General features: G+C 32.7%; 1 long non-coding RNA gene across 1 annotated transcript in view; it reads right to left on the bottom strand.

Annotated features, from left to right (window-relative positions):
* LOC309845039 overlaps nucleotides 1-20,348 on the bottom strand; it is a 67,140-nt gene that overhangs the window by 38,694 nt on the left and 8,098 nt on the right. The window contains exon 2 of the long non-coding RNA XR_014300996.1: nucleotides 2,942-3,015. This is a non-coding gene — a long non-coding RNA (uncharacterized lncRNA). The remainder of the gene's footprint in view (nucleotides 1-2,941; nucleotides 3,016-20,348) is intronic.

Genomic DNA, 20,348 nt, shown 5'->3' on the forward strand with positions numbered 1-20,348 from the left:
TTTCTCCTGTTACTCAATTACATTCATTTTCCATCTTCTGACATTTTCTCATAATTTCTGTATTGCTTGGTGTTCCATTTTCTACTTTCTAACACCATTATAGTTCTTTTCATTTGTGTGTGTCTGTTTACATATATAATAACTATATATAATTATATGTATATTATATATGTCATGAAATTATCCTTTGGGTGGATGGAGTATGCTGAATTTGTATGCTGAATTTGACATTAGCATCAAAAGTCATAACTAAAAGTATATAATAGAGAAATTAACATCCATAAAATCCTGTATTTCTTTACCTTCCTTATGTTTTGTTAGCCTCTTTATCATACTTCTCATTGCTTTTTTTAAGCCCTCTACTCAAGCCTGTTCTCTTCAACTGCTATAGTCCCTTTTGTTTTTCTTAAGAAAATGAGATGCAGAATCACAAACAACTCAGTTTCACTCCCATTCCACAGGCCAATTTATTTACATTGCCCTAGTTAATATTTTTTCTAGCCTCAGAACTTGAGGGGCCTTCCCCATGGAGGCCAATTTCTGCTTTTGAACTCATGATTCCTCTTTTTTCATCTCAAGGAACAAGAACTATTGCTCATCTGTTCGCTTCTCTATTAGCTCTATTGTTCAAGTTCCTTCTATTTTGAGTAACTTGTTTCTACTCTTTACTTCTAAGTATTGCTTTTTCTCTCTCCCTGTCATACTCTCTCCATTTTTAGAGAAATTCTTTTGAGAGAGATCCAGCAGTCATCCTTTCTGTTCACCACTGAAACTTTCTTCACAGACAAACTTTTTAACCAATGACTTTCATGATATCAAATTGAATGGCTGAACCTTTGTTTCTTAGCTTTTTGACAATCTTTCTTCTGATTCATTTTTTTTATGTTTTTAAATCACATTTTCCCATTCTTCACTGTGGTGTGGTTTTGCTAGGACCTCTTAAATAAGGGTCTTTCTTTCCTTTTCTTCTACTTTGGTCCATCTTACTTATACTCAAGATTTAAACTAACAAGCCTATGCCAGTTTTTATGTCAGATATTTATTTAATTTTTATGCCATATTTATGCCTGATTTCTATTGTGACCTTTATGTGTATATATATATATATATATATATATATATATATATATATAATATATTACTAAATGAATAAACAATAGGATATCTCACTTGTAACCCAAACTCAAATCATCATTCACTGCTTTCCCCTTCCTCTCAATCATATGTTTCAGTATTCTTCCTGCATTTCCCATCTCACTTAATGGCACACCCATCTGTATAACACCCAAGGTAGGGACTTAGGCAGTCACTTAGGCTATACCTCACTCTTAAAAGCCACATCTAATGAAGTATCAAGTCATAACCTCTTTGTCATTTGCATTTGATAAAAAAGCTGTCTCCTTTTGTTCCATTTGTATTTATATTGGTTTAGCTTGGATCCTTGCTACTTACCATCTGAATAACTGTGACAGAGTTCTATGTGATTCGTACATTAGATTGTATTCCTCAAAGCTCTGCAACACACTCAAATCAATGAATCTAAAACAAATCTAATCATACTGACCCTTTTAAAAATTATCAGTTAAAGTCATCATGATTTTCTATTCAAGGTAGATTACTTTTGCATTTCCTCACATTTCTCTCATTATTTGTACTGACTCTTACACACACACACACACACACACACACACAGAAGTGCATGACTGCATTTCATACTTCTATGTCTTTGTTCATTTGTTTCCCCTGGAAGGGACTTTCTCTTATTTCTAGTTTGGTTAGAACATATAACCCACTTAGGCTCACCCCTGTGTTACTTTCTCGGAGGGAGTTTTCTGATTTTTTAAAAGACTTACTTATTTTCTCACCTAAATTATCATAATGTATTTGAATTATTTTTGCCTATCCATTTCCTCATGAAACCATAATTCCCTTCATGTAGGGATGAAATTTTATTCATCTTTGTTCCTTTAAATGTCCAGTTCAGCAGTGAGGAAGGTAATGAGCCTTTAATAAGGGTTTATGTTATGAACTGAATATGAACAAAACAAAAATATGTATTATATACTGTCTTGGGAAAATACATAATTGAAGTATTCAGGCTTAGATGAAAATGTTTATATATGTTAATCTTTGATTATAGATATTTTAATGACAATAAAATTGACCCTTGAACACATGTGTTTGAGCTGCGCAGGTCCATTTATACACACATTTTTTCAGTAAGCATTTAGGAAAATTTTGGGGGGATATTCAGTGATTTGAAAAAATTTGCAAAAGAACCATGGTTGCCAAGAAATACCAAACAAGAAGAAGAAGAAGAAGAAGAAGAAGAAGAAGAAGAAGAAGAAGAAGGAGGAGGAGGAGGAGGAGGAGGAGGAGGAGGAGGAGGAGGAGGAAATTAGATATGTCATGAATGTATAAAATATGTGCAGGTACTACTCTATCTTATCTTTTGCTATCATAAAATATACAAAAATCTATTATGGAAAGTTAAAACTGATCAGATCTTAATACACACAAACAGAGTGTACATGGTGCCATTTGCCGTCCAGAGAAACAGAAATAAACATAATGATGAAGTATTAAATTATAACTGTATAAAAATGACTGTAGATAAACATGCTGTAGTACTGTAATAATTTTGTAGCCACTGCCCTTGCTATTGCAGTGAGCTAAAGTGTTACAAGTGTCCACTTAAAGTGTCATATAATGTTAATTATCTCAGTGTAAGTAGTTCATCTTTCCAGTTAGTTGTATATCATACAAAAAGTGATCTCTTGTGGTTCTTGTGTAGTTTTTCAGCATGTTCAGTGCAATACTATAAATCTTGATTAACACCATGGGGCTCATAGGAAGGGCCAATAGTAATGCTGAACATGCTCCTAAGAAGCAGAGAAAAGTCATGACATTACAAGAAAAAGTTGAATTGCTTAGTATGTACCATAGGAGGTCTGCAGCTGTAGTTGCCCATCATTTCAAGATAAATTCATGAAGGTGTCACTGCAGCTTTGCCAGCTGGAAAAACAAAAACAAAAACAAAACAAAAAACAAAACCCTTGTCTTTTTTTGCAGAATAATCATTATATGACTATATGACTCTGATTGTATTTATAGACATTATATGACAATTTAAAGCAAAAAGAAGTTGAAGAATATAAAATTGGAGAATTTTATGCCAGTAAATTTTGGTTTGGTAACTTTAGGAAAAGGTTTGGCTTTAAAAAATATCAAGATAACAAGAGGAGCATCTACTCCTGACCAAGAAGGAGCAGATGAGTTCCCAGATGCCACTAGGAAAATTAATGAGGAAAAAAGAAAGGAAGATAAGAAAGAAAGAAAGAAAGAAAGAAAGAAAGAAAGAAAGAAAGAAAGAGGAAAGAAAAGAAAGAAAAGAAAATCATTAAGGAGAAAAGATATTTGCCCAAATAGGTTTTTGATGCAGACAAGAGTGTCCTAATCTGGGGGGGAAAATGCCATAAAGTACATTTGTTTGTAATGAAGAGAATCCTGAGCACCAGGATTTAAGGAAAAAGGGATAAGCTAATTCTATTGTTTTAGGCAAATGGAAATTGGTTTATGATCAATTCCCTTATCTGTAAAGCTCTAATCCTTGAGCTTTGAAGGGAAAAGATGAACATCAGTTGTCAGTCTTTTGGTTGCACCTAATAAGAAGGCCTGGACAATGAGAACACTTTCTCCAGATTGGTTCCACTGATGCTTTGTCACTGAAGTCAGGAATTCCCTTGCTAGTAAGGGACTCCCTTTTAAAGTTCTTTTGATACTGGACAATTTCTCTGGCCACCCAGAACCCTCCAGAGTTCAACACCAAAGGTGTTGAAATGGTCTACAGACACAATGACTCTAATTTAACCTCTATATTGGGGGTAATAAGGACATTTAAAGTTCATTATACACAATACTCTATGGAAAAAAAATTGTCAAAACTTTGGAAGAGAAATCTGATAGAACATCATGCAAATGTGGAAGGATTACATCACTGAAGATGCCACCGCTGTTATAGAAAAAACTGAAAGCTATCAATCCTGAAACAAATTCCTGTAGGGAAAACAAAACAAAACAAAACAAAACAAAACAAAACAAAACCAAAATAACTGTGTCCAGATGTTTTGTAAGGCTTCTCAGAATTTATATACAGAGCCAATCAAGGAAATCATGAAAAAGAGTGTATGACCAAAAAAAGGGGGGGTGTGTAGGGAGGAGTTTTAATATATGGATATTATAGACACTCAAGAGTTAACTGACAGCATACCAGAGGAATTAACCGATGACTTGATGGAGATGAGTGCTCTCATACCAGTGCCAGATGATGAGGAAGAAGTCATAGAAGAAGCAGTGCCAGAAAACAAATGGACATTAGACAATCTGGCAGAAGGGTTCTGATTATTCAAGACTGCTTTTGATTTCTTTTATGACATAGTCTCTTCTATGATATGGGCACTGAAACTAAAGCAGATGGTGAAATAAGGATTGGTACCATATAGAAACATTTTTTAGATACATGGAAAAGCCAAAGAATGAAGACTTTCATGATGATGCACTTCCACTTAATGAAAAGTAAATAATCACCATGCTGTACAGCTAATACACTTATCTGTTATATATGTGTACCTTTGTGTGAAAATTTAAGAAAAGGCAAGAACTGTATGAGATGTTTCTGTGTTATCATCATTACCATCATCATCAATCTTATCACTTAATTATCCATAGCTTAGAAAACTGTGTTCTCCCTCTGACCTCTCCCCTCTCATGCTGTCTCTCTCTCTCTCAAATAAATAAATAAATAAATAAATAAATAAATAAAATATTTAAAAGAAAATTGTGTGCAAGACATATGGAAGTGGATAACCTATTTTTATATGGACATAAGGTGAGTGACAGTTAAAATAAAATTAATGATGTGTTAGTTTACTTGCTATTTTATTACTCTGCTTTCAAGGAATAATATAATTGTACAATATGCATTTCTTTTAATAGGAAAAGCTTTTCTATTAATTGGAGAGATTGGGAATCAGCCTTATATCACAGCTACATTTTTTTCAATATAACATTGTTTTTAATATTATATTATGAGTGATTATAATGATGTATGCCATAAAAATTTTATAAGGATTCACTCATTATTGTATAGGCTAGGTTACCTGAAGCAATCATGTAAATTACAGTAGGCCACCATAAAACAATCATATCACTTCTTCACTATCAATTCATGAACTGTTATACTTGTATGTAAATATTACATTTTTGATGTGTAGTATTTGTAATATGTGTAACATCTACAGTAGTTTGTATCATATAACACAATATAGCTGTAGGTACTGGCAGACAGTTGATTTATCTTGTAAAAAGATGATGTAAATTTATGGTACTGATATACACAGTACAGTATTTTCTCTTATGATTTTCTTAGTTACTTTCTGTAGCTTACTTAATTTTAAGAATAGAGTATATAATGCATATAACATGAAAATATGTTTTAATCAACTGTGTATGTTATGGGTAAGGCTTCCTTACAGTCAACAGTAGACTATTAGAGGTTAAGTTTTGGCAGAGTCAAAATTATACACAGATTTTTGACTGCATGGGGGATTGGCACTCAAACCCCCATGTTGCTCAAAGGTCAATTGTATGTCATTTATCTCATGGGTTATGATATTGTAACATTCAAAATAAAGTGAGGGGCGCCTGGCTAGCTCAGTTGGTAGAGCATGTGACTCTTGATCTCAAGGTTATAACTTTTAAGCTCCACGTTGGATATAGAGATTACTTAAAAAGAAAATCTTTTTTTTTTTTTAAAGACTTATATACTTATTTTAGAGAGAGAGAAAGCATGAGCAGGAGGGGCAGACGGAGAGGGAGAGAGTGATGCGCCTGGATGTAAACTCTATGCTGAGCGTGGAGCCCAATACAGAGCTTGATATTACTTTGATAGAAAGTAGTTGGCTTGAGGGTTTACCTAGCACATAGATATTATCTCAGATGATCTATTAATGTCTTTCCTATTAATGTTCTGTGATAGGTATCTTGAATTTTCTTTCTTTTTTCTTATCTTAGATATTTGTATATATATATTTAATCAAGTATATATTTGTATATGTATATATTTAATCAAGTAATTTATCTGATAAATGGCTACTTCAACTAAAGTATTTTTAAAATTTGAACTCTGTGACATTCCACAAGGTTAAAAATTGAAATGTTATATCTTGAAATCCATAAAGACATAAATCCCTCTGTTTATTTGCAGTATTTCATTTGTGGATCTCTAAATAATCTGCACTGTATCTTCCCAGGATGACCCCACAGCCTGATAGACACCAGAGACCTTTAGACCATCTCCTTGCTAGACTGACATGTATATTAGAAGAGACACTCTAATCTATAACTGTACATTATATCATACTTCCATTTATCTTGTGCATCACTATATTTTATTGATGCTTCCTGAGATGTTCAAATAAGTTATGTTCTCATGCCAAAAATGATTGTACTGTCTCCGTTTTTATTGGTTTACCATTTCCTCCAGGGAGCTGACTAAGAGGCATACTTTTGAGCTTGCTGTAAAGTGAAAGTTAATACTAGATCCTGACAGAAAATGTTGAAAGTATTTGAAAGAAAAAGAAAGGAAGAAGGAAAGAAAGAAAGAAAGGAATGGAGGAAGGAAGGAAGAAAGAAACAAGGAAGGAGGGAGGAAGAGGGAGGACGAAAGAACGAGATAAAGTGGAAAAGGAAGTTTCTTATTTTTTTCTACTTCTGATTCTTTAATCTGACATTCAAGTTTCTGCAAATTAAAAATGAAATATGTTATATAACACTTATAAGTGTATCTAAATCAGAAGACACCAGTAAAGAGTCAGTTGTGTCTAGAAAAAAATTCATTCATCCAAAGGGTAAATTTGCTGAAATGTGATTATATGGAATTCAAAAGAATTTTGACTAAGGAAGTATCTTCTAGAATACTAGTTCTCATATCTTCTAGAATGCTAGTTCTCATATATATATATATATATATATATTTAAGATTTTATCTATCTATCTGACAGGCAGAGAGAGAGAGAGAGAGAGAGAGAGAAGGAAGCAGGCTCCCTGTTGAGCAGAGAGCCCAATGAGGGGCTCGATCCCAGGACCCCAGGATCATGACCTGAGCCGAAGGCAGAGGCTTTACTCCACTGAGCCACCCAGGCGCCCCTCTCATATGTTTTAGTCTATGGATCATTTGGGGGTACCAAAGATCTCCAGTACTGGCTGACTTATTAAACACTTTTTTTTTTCCCTTTAAGCAGAACCAACATGGTTTCCATATCTTTAAACCTCTAATTTTAGTGACTACAGAATATTAACTGTGCCATGATTAGAGATTTATCATATTTAAATCACTTCTGGTGACTGGGATACATTTATGATGAACTGGAAGGCCACCAATGTTGGCTAGATCATTGATAGTTATATGAAAGCCTCTTTGATAAATTCTAACAGGAAAAAAATATATCACTTATTTCACAGTGTTATTTTTAGCATTAATATAGACAGTTTCTGTGCATAGTAAGAGATAAAAATATTTGTTCTTCATTCCCAGAATGAATTCATCTCTTATTTCTCTCCAAGACCCTAGTTTATTCTCCTTGACATCTTTGTACAGGACCTGGAAAACTCGAGGATATTTTTATGTGTTCCACTGCTAATCTTTGATTATATTGAATACTATCTCCACTGCTGGTAATCATCTCAAGTGAGATCAGTTTGCGTAACCAGTCTGAAATTGAATTTGAAAAAAAAAATGTTTGATTGCTTTACTTTATTAATTCAGATAACAGAATGGTTAAAGGACAGCCAAATAATTACATCATGAAAAATTGTAAGAGCCTTAGTAATAAATTTTAATCACTACCTCTGATGAAATACGGAAAAGAGGAGTAATGAAGAGGAAACAAAGTTGATGTTTCTAATTCTAGAAGGCTCTATTTATTTCCTTAATAGTAATCAAGAATTCTTTAAATCTTTATTTAAGTTTTAATTCCAGTATAATTAACATACATTACATACTACTTTCAGGTTACAATAAAATGTTTCATCAATCCTATATGTTATTCAGTGCTCATCAAGATAAAGTACTTTTTTTTTTTAAAGATTTTATTTATTTATTTGAAAGAGAGATTGACAGTGAGAACAGGAACACAAGCAGCAGGAGTGGAAGAGGGAGAAGCCGGCTTCTGGCCAATCAGGGAGCCCAATGTGGAGCTGGATCACAGGATCCTGAAATTAGGACCTGAGCCAAAGGTAGATGCTTAACGACTGAGCCAACAAGGTGCCCCCAAGATAAATGCACTCTTACTCCCTTTCACCTGTTTCACCTATCACTCCCGTCCACTTCCCCTCTGGTAACCATAGTTTGGTATAGTTAAAAGATATGGTTTCTTATTTGTGGAGCATAATAAATAGCATGGAGGACATGGGGAGTTAGAGAGGAGAAGGGAGTTTGGGGATATTGGAAGGGGAGGTGAACCATGAGAGACTATGGACTCTGAAAAACAATCTGAGGATTTTGAAGGGGTGAGGGGTAGGAGGTCAGGGTACCAGGTGGTGGGTATTATAGAGGGCATGGATTCCATGGAGCACTGGGTGTGGTGCAAAAATAATGAATACTGTTATGCTGAAGATAAAAAATAAATTTAAAAAAAAGTCTGTTTTTTGATTTGTCTTTTTTTCCCTTGTTCATTTGTTTTGTTTCTTGAATTCCAAATATGAGTAGAGTCATATGGTATTCATATTTCTCTTACTTATTTAGTATTTTACTCTCTAGATCCATAATACACGTTGTTGCAAATGGCAAGATTTAAGTCTATTTATAACCTAATAATATTCCTTTATATATTTATATATATATATGTGTGTGTGTGTGTGTGTGTGTGTGTGTGTGTGTGTATACACACACACACACCATATCTTTGTTATCCATTCATCTTATGATGTACACTTGGGCTTCTTCCATAATTTGGTTATTTTACATAATGCTGCAATAAACATAAAAGTGCATATTCCTTTCAAATTAGGGTTTTCGTATACTTTGGGTAAACACCAAGATTTTTTAAAACTTATAATTGAAAAATGGGTGATATTTTAATGGAAAAGGACTTAGAAAATCTCCTATAATATAAAACCATTACTCCTAACTAAATATCCCTTTTTTCCTAATTAAATATTCTTTTTTCTAATTAAATAATCTTAGTTTAGTCAAAATATAAACACAGAGTGTATGTGTCATAAGTGTATTTGTCATAAGTGCACATAAGTATGTGTCAGAAGTGTACAGAGCAACAGATTATCATAAAATCAACATATATATCCATTGTGTTAAAAATTAAATTTTTTCAGTATTTGTTAACTTAATTCAGTAATAATGAAATAATCATGGTAACATTTTTTGTGTGGAGGATAACTATATTTTCCAAACAAAATTATGAGGAGAGTGTCATTGTTTAACATTTTTCAAATCTCTCTAATATCTGTGTTAATAGAAGAAAGTTGTATTTTACATCAGCTTCTGCACTTAATCTGTTATTATATGTGGTCTGGTTGAACAGTTTGAAGGAAATGTAGTCTCAGGCAAATATGTAGTTCAAAATGCAAAGTTGTTTTAATCTCTTTTTCAGATTATTATGGATATTCTTTGACTCTAGAGAAGCTTTATAATTTTAATTTCTTAAAGGTAAATTAAAATGTGGAACTGTAACTAAAGTAAATCTGTCATCTCTCATACCTCTTCCACTTGTATCCCTGGATACAACTAATTTCTTAATTTTGCCAGATGAGATTAATTTCACCTGGTCTTAAACTTCATATAAGTGGAATAATACTCTGAACACTTGTAAGAGAATAACAGTGAAGATGGTACATACATCTTGTTATTATTATCAAGTCAATTTTCCCTTTGTAGATCACCTGCAAGAGTCTCAGGGACTATTAGGGTACCCCTAACCATCCTTTCAGAACCAATATGTTGTATGCTGTATAATACTTCATTATATGAATACACTGATTTTTTTTTACCTATTTTATTATTAATAGATACTTAGGTTGTTTATTAGAAAGGTCATCCTTTCCCCTATTATTCTTCAGTTTGTTTTTGTTTTATGTACATCTATTTCTGGACTCTATAATATTATATCATATTGTTTTAGCTAATATTACAGCAATATAACAAAATCTTACATATTATGCCTTTACTTTAAACTTACATATACCATAGACTAAGTCCTCTAATGTTTTCTTTCAATATTTTCCTATTTTTAAGCAAACATGGAAGACAAATTTTAAAAAATGCCAATGTATGTGTAATTGGTTTTACAGAAGAGAGGAAAGGCAGAATTGGGAAGAAACAAAATTATAACCCATAGGGGCATCTGGCTGGCTCAGTCAGTCAAATGGCCAACTCTTGATTTTGGTCCAGGTCATGATCTCAGGGTGCTGAGATTGAGCCTCAAGTCAGACTCCATGCTCAGTGAGTGCTCTGCTTGAGATTCTCTTCTCCTTCTGTCCCTCCCTCTGCTTACATGCCCTCTCCCTTTCTAAAATAAATAAATACATCTTAAAAAATTAAAATGGGTCTCTTTTTATATTAAGACTTGCTGATTTGTTATTAAAAATTAGAAAACTAGAACATAAGTTAGAACTGGAACCAAAATTTGGATAGTCTCATAAAAACAACAACAACAACAACAAAACCACTATGACATGTGGTTTGGGGACCAAGTCTATGACAGCCTGCCAGTTCTTGAAGGGCCTGTCTATGAAGGGTTGAAAGGAATTGAGGAAAATGGTTTTTGAAACTTGAGGAGAATAAACTCTTACCTTTGATAATCTTTCTAGTCTGCAAAGGAGTGGCGTTAAAATAAGAAAGTGCTTAAGGGAAAAAAAGTTAAATCTCAGAAAAACACGGCCTTAAGATAAAAATAAAGATAAGGTTTGAAAGAAACATTCTTCAGTAAGATCCCAGAAAGATTTAAGGTACTTTCTCATAGATGTTTCAGAAAGACATAAGGGCTTCTAAAAATCTAAGGGGTAGGCCTTGCAGACACTATTAAATCACAGTATTTCTAAGAATGTTTAGGGCTTTGTCATACAATCATTTTTATGTTGTGGAACTTAGTGAAAGGATTAAGTAGAAGATATTTATAGTTTTGTCTAATGAATTGAATTTTGTCTAATGAACAAATTGTGCATTAAAAAAGACAATGTTTTAATGGGCTATACCAGTCTGCACTGAAAGGAATATAGACATCATACATTTTTTTAAATGGTCTTTACCCCTAAATTACTATGTTCTGTAAACTCTACATGAGTAAGGTAGAGTCACATGAGTAGGGTAGAGTCACATGCTGACCAGAATCATTTTCAGGGAGCAGGTCTGAATTCTAATCAAATAACTGGATTGTGGATGTGTTTGGTTTTAGACTTGTTATGGACTAAGAACTTTTGTGTACCTTCTCTTTTCCTCTACTTTTTTAAATTGACATATAACATTATATTAGTTCCAAGTGTACAACATAATGATTTTATATATATATATATATATATATATATATATATATATATATATATATAACAAAATTATCACCATAATAAATCTAGTAATATCTATCAGCACACACAGTTACAATTTTTTTTTCTTGTGATAAGAGTTTTAAGATCTACTTTAAGATTTAAGAAATTGTCTGTTGTAATCCTATTGTGATGGTTCATTTTATGTCAACTTGATTGAGCTAAAGCATGACCAGATAGCTAGTAAAACCTGATTTTTGAGTGTGTCTGTGAGGGCATCACTGAAAGAGATCAGCCTTTGAATTAGCAGACTGAGTAAAGAAGGGTGCCTTTGCCATGCTCTTGGGCATCATCTAATCTTTTGAGGGTCTGAGTAGAACAAAAAGATGGAAAAAGGATGAACTCACTCTTCCTGCTTGAACTGAGACATCCATCTTCTCCTGCCTTTGGACACTAGTGTTCCTGGTTCCTGGGGTTTTGGAACCAGGATTTTATACTTTGCCACCCTCCTCCTCACCCCAATTTCTGATCTTTAGACTTAGATTGAATTACGTCGCTAAGTTTTCTAGTTCTCCAGCTTGAAGATGGCAGATTGTGGAACTTCTTGGCCTCCATAATTGTGTAGGCCAATTCTAAACTCCATATATATATTTCACTAGAGGATCCTGACTAATACACTTATGCTGTCCTACCACTGAAGGTTGATGTGGTGGTGGTGCATGAGCTGATCAAGAGAAACTGTAACTCAAAATTGCACTTTAGAAGCTTCATCCATATGTGCATCTGATTTAAATTATGGCATTCTTGATAATGAGCTTGATCCTGTGTGGTCACTGGATAATACTTTTGGGGGATCTTGGAAGGAAATGAGGGTTTTGCTCATGGGGATTATATAAATAATTTATGGTCACAAGGTATATTGGTATAATTTTTTAAAAAGAGCAAATTATTTGACATTTCTCCCATAAAGAAGTTGAGTCTATGCCTCCTCCTCTTGGGCCTAAAGGGACTATGACAATTTGACCAATAAAGAATGGCAGAATCAAGGCTATGTGACTTTTGAGACTGTCTAAAAAAATCAAGCACCTTGTTTCCTAGATAAATTATTCTTTGAGTCCTGAGTCATTTGGGCTATTGGCATATAGGAAGAACACTACCTACATTAACTTGTTTTTTTTAATATTCTTTTTTTAAAAATATCTTATTTATTTGTTTCAGAGAAAGAAAGAGTGAGAGAGAGAGAGCACAAGAGTGGGGAGGGTTGGGGGAGAAGCAGACTCCCTGACAAGCAGGGAGCTCGCCAATGTGGGACTCGATTCCAGGACTCTGGGATTCTGACCTGAGCTGAAGGCAGACATTTAACCAACTGAGCCACCCAGGTGCCCCCTATATGACTTTCTAATTAGCCTCCAGGCCTAAGGTCAGGAATTTATAATTTTCATCAAAAATCAATATATAATTTTATATTATTATCTAGCTCTTTATGTGCCTTAAAATTCTAATGATTATCATACTTATTATCAATTGATACAGATTTATGGTTGACTCTTACCAATGTTGAAATTAAAACAGAATGTCATGTACATTAACTTGAAAATATGTTTTTAATGTTTGTTATTTTTTTGTCTCTGGAAGTAGTAATAGGGAAAAGTGTTCACAGAGGAGAAATTCATATAGTTAAATGAGGTTAAGAATTCCTAGGCCAAATCTGGATTTCAAGGATAAAAGCTCCCATGGTTTCCATTTAGAGATACAGGATACAAGAGAATAAAATATGATGAATGTACCATGGTTAGTACTAAGTGATTGATTATCTTACTGATTTATTCTTATTTTCTCTAAAGTTTAATTAATCTAAATATAGGTATGCATTAGTGACTAAGATGATTAGACATAAAGTAAAAATCTATTGTTTATCAAGTTTCTACTCAATTATTCATTTGTTATTTGTTTAGACCTCATTTATGTTCTGGACCACTTCATATTTTTTCATTCATAGTTCCTGATTCATTGAATTTTAACTAATTATTTGTGCTGAAAGTAATAGGGAAATCACTGTCCCACAGATTTCAGTGGCATTAAGGATTTATTAGGTGAATTTCAAAGACAAGTGTTTTGATTTTATAGTTAACACTGAATTCAAATAACAGTTTTAACTTCCTTAAGGTTACTCAATTTTATTGAATCAAGATCCATTATTTTGATTGCTCAGTATTAGTCATCATATACCAGATGTACAGCCTGGTGATTCTTTTTAGGTCCTTGAGATAATTTATAAAAGGAAACTATTGTTTACAAATTCATCATCATAGCCTTTTTGCAACATGTATTTCAACAACAGCTTTCTGAACTTAGTATATAAAGGAAAATGATGTCACAAATTTACTTTTACTTAAAATTACTTAAATTATTTTTATTTTCTTAGACATGGAACATCATTTTTTAACATCTGTGTTCTTTGAAGATTAATATCATAATGCAGATAATCATTAAAATACCATTTTCCTGCACTATAACTACATTTGTAACTATAAATTATATATTGGATCCCCTTGAATTTCTGATTAGAGAAGAACATAGATACATTTACAAGAATAACTGAAAGTTACATAAGCAAATTCAGAAGTCCTAAAATCCATCCAATGTAGTCTTAAGTGTATAAGAAATAGGGAATGCAAACATTCTAAGGAAAATTTAATTCACAGAAGAGTAATTTTATATTCACAAATCCCAAGAGTATTAAAAATAATCATAGCTCCTGAATACACAATATAAAAATGGATTAGTTGTGACCTCAAGAACATAAAAAGAGGGAGGAGTAAAATGATAGGGCTTTTTGTATGTAATCAGCATCAAAGTATTATTAACAGAAAATTAACTGTTATATCTACAAGATGTTTTGTGTAAACCTCATGATAATCACAAAGCAAAAACCTAGATTTACCAAAAATAAAGAGAAGGAAATAAAATCATACTATTACAGAAAACATCAATTCACAAAGGAAGTCACAGGAGAGGAAAAAGGAAAAACAAAACAAAACAGAAAGCAATGAATAAGGTAGTATTAGTCAGTCTTTATAAATCAATAATTCTTCTAAATATAAATGGATTCAATGCTCCAATCAAAAGGCATAGAGTGCTTGGATGGATAAAAACAAAACCCAATTAAGTGCTGCCTACAAGAGACTTAATTCCAGATTTAAAACACACAAGAAGGGGTGCTGGGTAACTTAGTTGGTTAAGTGGCTGCCTTCAGCTCAGGTCATGATCCCTGGGTCCTGGGATTGAGCCTGCATTGGGCTCCCTACTCAGTGGAGAGTCTCCTTCTCCCTCTCCCTCTGCCTGCTGTTCTGCCTACTTGTGCTCTCTCTCTCTATCTCTGTCTCTAAATAAATAAAATCTTAAAAAAAAAAAAAAGAAAAGACACACAAGGACACAAAATGAAGGAGTAGAATAAGATATTCTATGCAAACAGAAATCAAAAGAATATAAGGGGAGCCATATTTACACCTGACAAAATGGTTTTTAAACCAAAATTATCAAAAGAGTCAAAGAAAGTCATTACATAAAGATAAAGAATTTCAAGTTATCAAAAATACATAATGATTGTAAATATATATGCACCCAACATTGGAGTACCAAAATATATTAAGCAAACATTAGCACAGCTGAAGAGAAATACAGAGAACAATACAGTAATAGTAGGGAACTTCAATACTCCACTTACAATAGTGGGCAGATTAGATAGAAAATAAACAACAAAAAATTTTGGATTTGAACCATACTTTAGATCAAATGGACCTAATAGACATTTATAAAATGTTCCATCCAATCGCAGCCAAATGCACATTCTTCTCAAGTCTATATGGAACATACACAAAATAAACACCATTTTTTGAAAAGTAAAAAAAAAAAAAAAAGAAAAAGAAAAAAAAGGTAAATCTCTCACCAGACTAAAGAAAAAAGAGAGAAAGCTGAAATAAATAAATAAAATTAGAAATGAAAAAAGAGACATTGCAACTGACACCACAGAAATATACAGGATCAAAAAGATTAGTGTGAACAATTATACATTAATAAATTGGATAACCTAGAAGAAATGGGAAAATTCCTAGAAATGTACAGCCTACCAAAACAGAATCATGAATAAATAGAAAATCTGAACAGTAAAGAAACTGAATCAGTATCAAAAATCTCCCAAGAAGGAAAGATCCAAGACCAGATAAGTTTCCCCTAGTGAATTTTCCCAAATATTTAAAGAAGTAACACCAATCCTACTCAAGCTTGTCCCAAAAAATCTGAAGAAGGAACATTCCCAAACTCATTTTATAAGGCCAGCATTACCTTGTTATGAAAATCAGATAAGGACAATACAAGAAAACCACAGGTCAATATTCCTGATGAATAAAGTTGCAAAAAAAAAAAATTCTTAACAAAATTCCAGCAAACTGAGTTTAATAGCACATTAAAAGGATCACACATCTGGGCACCTGGGTGGCTCAGTGGGTTAAGCCTCTGCCTTCAGCTCAGGTCAGGATCTCGAGTCCTAGGATCGAGCACTACAGCAAGATCTCTGCTCAGCAGGGAGCTTGCTTCCTTCTCTCTCTCTGCCTGCCTCTCTGCCTACTTGTGATCTGTCTGTCAAATAAATAAATAAAATCTTTAAAAAAAAAAAAAGGATCACACATCATGATCAAGCAAGATTTATCCTGCAATACAAAATGGTTCACTATATGTAATTTAATAAATGTGATATACTACATTAAGAGAAGGGAAGACAAAAATCATATGATCATCTCAATAGCTGTAGAAAAGGCCTTTGACAAACTACAAAGTCCTTTCATAATAAAAACTTCACAAATTTTATATATAAAGAACAAACCCCATGTATGATAAGCTCACAGCTAACAACATATTCAACAATTAAAGGTTGAAATGTTTTCCTCCAAGGTGAAGAATAAGACAAGAGTTCTTAAGCATAACACTCTTTTTCAACATAGGACTGGAAGACCCAGCCGGAGCAATTTTGCAAAATAAAAAGGTAAATGATTTTCAAATCAGAAAATAAGTAAAATTAACTTTGCTTGCAGATGTTTTGATCTTGTATGTAGGATATCTTAAATTCTCAACCAAAAAAGAAAAAAAAGTTACAACTAATCAATGAATTTAATAGTTACAGGATACAAAATTGACATACAGAAATCAGTTGCATTTCTATTCACTAAAAACAAACTATTTAAAAAAGAAATAAATAGAATAATTCCATTCATAATAGCATCAAAAATAATAAAATATTTTCGGTGAATTTAACCAAGGAGGTAAAACACCTCTACAGGTATACCTTGTTTTATTGTACTTCACCTCACTTTATTATGCTTCACAGATACAGTATTTTTTAGAAATTGAAGGTTTTTGGCAATCCTGAGTCAAGCAAGTCTATGGACACAATTTTCACATAAGTATTTCCTTATTCTGTATATTTGTGTCACATTTTGGTAATTCCCATATTTCAAACTTTTTCATTATTTTTGTATTTGAATGCTACAATTTCACGATAAAACTTTAATAGATGAGGAATTGCTTCTTATGGGTAAACAAAGAAACTAGTTTCTTGGGGTGCCTGGGTGGCTCAATTGGTTAAGTGATGGCCTTCAGCTCAGGTCATGATCCTGGAATCTCATGATCAATTCCTGCATTGGGCTCTGAGCTCAGTGGGGAGTCTGCTTCTCCCTCTGACATTTTCCCCCTCATGTTCTCTCTCTCTCTCTCTTTATTCTCTCTCAAATAAATAAATAAAGCCTTTTAAAAATGTATTACATGGAGCACTGGGTGTGGTGCATAAATAATGAATTTTGGAATGCTGTAAAAATATAAAATAAAGTTAAAAAACAAAACAAAACAAAGAAAGTAGTTTCTTGAGATGGAAGCTACTCGGGCAGAAGATACTATGAAGACTGTAGAAATGACAACAAAGGATTTAGAATATGATATGAACTTAATTGTTAAAGGGTGGCCAGGTTTCAGATAGTTGACTACAATTCTGAAACAAATTATACTGTGGGTCAAATATCATCAAACAGCATCCCATGCTACAGGGAAACTGTTCTTGAAAGGAAGAGTCAATCAGTGTGGCAAACTTCATTGTTGTCTTATTTTAAGACACTGTAATAACCACTACAACTTTCAGCTCCCACCACCCTGATCAATTAGCAGCCATCAACACTGAGTCAAGACCCTCTGCCAGATTGATTCTTTAAAAGCTCAGATGATAGTGAATAGTTTTTAGCAATAAAATATTTTTAATTAGGGTATATATGTTTTTTAAACATAAAGGTATTGAAAAGTTAATAAAGTATAGTACAGTATAAATATAACTTTTATATGCACCAGGAAACAAATAATTTAACTCATTTTATTGTGATAGTCACATCATAGTGGTGTTCTGGAAATAAACCACTGATATATCAAGTATGCTTAAACACTGATAACTACAAGACTGTGATGAAAGAAACTGAAGAAGACACAAATGGAAAGATGGCCTGTGTTCATGGATTGGAAGAATTAATATTGCTAACATGCCCATACTATCCAAAGTCATCTATAGATTCAATACAATCCTTATTAAATTCTAATAGCATTTTTTACAAAAATATAAAAGCAAAACAAAACAAAACAAAACATACAATATGCACAGAATCACAAAAAGCCCCAAACAGCCAAGGCAATCCCGAGAAAGGAGAATAAAGGTGGACGCAGCTCTTTCCTAATTTAGAACTATACTTCAAAGCTATAGTAATCAAAATAGTATGATACTGGCTTAAAAATGACACATAGTCAAATGGAACAGAATCCAGATCCCAGAATAAATCCCTGTATATATAGTCAACTAATATTTGACAAGGAAGCTAAGAATACAGCATGAGGAAAGAGGTCTCCTCAATCAAAGGTAATGTGAAATTGATAACCATGTATAAAATAATGAAGTTAGACCTCTATCTTATACCACTCACAAAAATTAACTCAAAGTGTATTGAAGACTTAAACATAATTAATGAAACCATAAAACTCAGGGGAAAATTTTGACATTGGTCTTGGCAATATTTGGATAGGATACCAAAAGACTACATCAAATTAAAAAGCTCCGCAGAGCAAAGGAAGCAGTCAACAAAATGAAAAGGTAACCTACTGAATGGAAAAAAAAATGTGCAAATCAGTTATCTGATAAGGTTACTATCCAAAATATTTGAAGAACTCCTACAATGAAATAACAAAAAACCCAATGTGATTTAAAAATGGGAAAAGAAACTGAGTAGATATTTTTCTAAAGAAGATATTCAAATGGCCAACAGGTACATGTAAAGATGCTAAATATTACTGATTATCAGAGAAATGCAAATCAAAACAACAGTGAAATTATCAGCTCACATCTGTTAAAATGGCTGTCATCAAAAAGAAGAGGTAAGTGTTAGTGAGGATTGGAGAAAAGAAAACTTTGTGCACTGTTGCTGTGAATGGAAATTTGTACACCCACTATAGAAAACAGTATGAAGGTCCCTTAAAAAATAAAATGAAACTACCATATAATTCAGCAATCCCATTTCTAAAAAAAATGAAAAAAGTTCTAAAAAAAGATCTATAATATTCTCATATAATAGTGTAATAGTGCAATAGTAACATTGACAAGACCAATGTCAAATTAGATCCCCAAAACTTACTCATTTTGTAATGGAAGTTTATATACTTTTGACAAACATCTTCCCATTTCCCCAACCTCTAGTCCATGATAATCACCATTTTACTCTCCATCTCTAGGAGTTTAGCTTTTTTAGATTCCTCAAATGAGTGAGATCACAAAATATTTGTCTTCCTCTATCTTATTTCACTTAGTATAATTCCTTCCAAGTCTACCCATATTTTCCTAAATGACAGGATTTTCTTCTTTCTAATGGCTGAATACTTTTATTCTGTACACTCCCCCAACACACACACACACACACACACACACACACACACTCTTTATCCATTCACCCATTGGTGAACACTTAGATTATTTCCATACCTTGGCTACTGTGAATAATGTTGCAATGATTATAGGAGTGCACTATTATATGGTATATGACTATAGATAATATGATTATAGATAGTGAGTATAGATCTCTAAACTATGTCCTTTACTCAAAATTTGCTGAGAAAATAAATCTTAAATGTTCTCACCACAGGAAAGAAATGGTATTATGTGAGCTGATGGAGGTGTTAGCTAACTCTACTGTGGTAATTATTTTGTAGCATATAAGTGTATCAAATCAACAGAGTGCATACCTTAAATTATGTCAATTTTATGTCAATAAAACTAAACAAAGATAAGCCAAGATTATAAAAATTTCATGGGAGTAAATTTGAAAGCTCAGACAAAAGAAGAAAATATACTGAATAAGATTTTAAGATAAATAAAATTATTAAGTCATTTTATCATAAAACAAATACAAAGAGCTTTGCTTGAATTCAATATAGATATATCAACAGTCATCAATAGGCTTAAAAAGGAGGAATAATATTTTATGATAATGCATAGTGTTCTTAGTGATAGTGATTACAATAATTAACATTAAAAGAATGATTTCTAGAAAAAATACAGAAATGTAGCATTTAATTAAATGCAGCATAAAATCATGAAACAAAGATATACTATTCTCTTCCATTCTCCCATCAAAACTCCAACTATATATAGTCTATCAGATTGAGATAGTAGTAAAGTGTTCATATTTTCTATTTATTACCATAGTTTGCAAATA

This window comes from Mustela nivalis, assembly GCF_964662115.1.
Source record: "Mustela nivalis genome assembly, chromosome: 12".
Classification (NCBI taxonomy): domain Eukaryota; kingdom Metazoa; phylum Chordata; class Mammalia; order Carnivora; family Mustelidae; genus Mustela; species Mustela nivalis.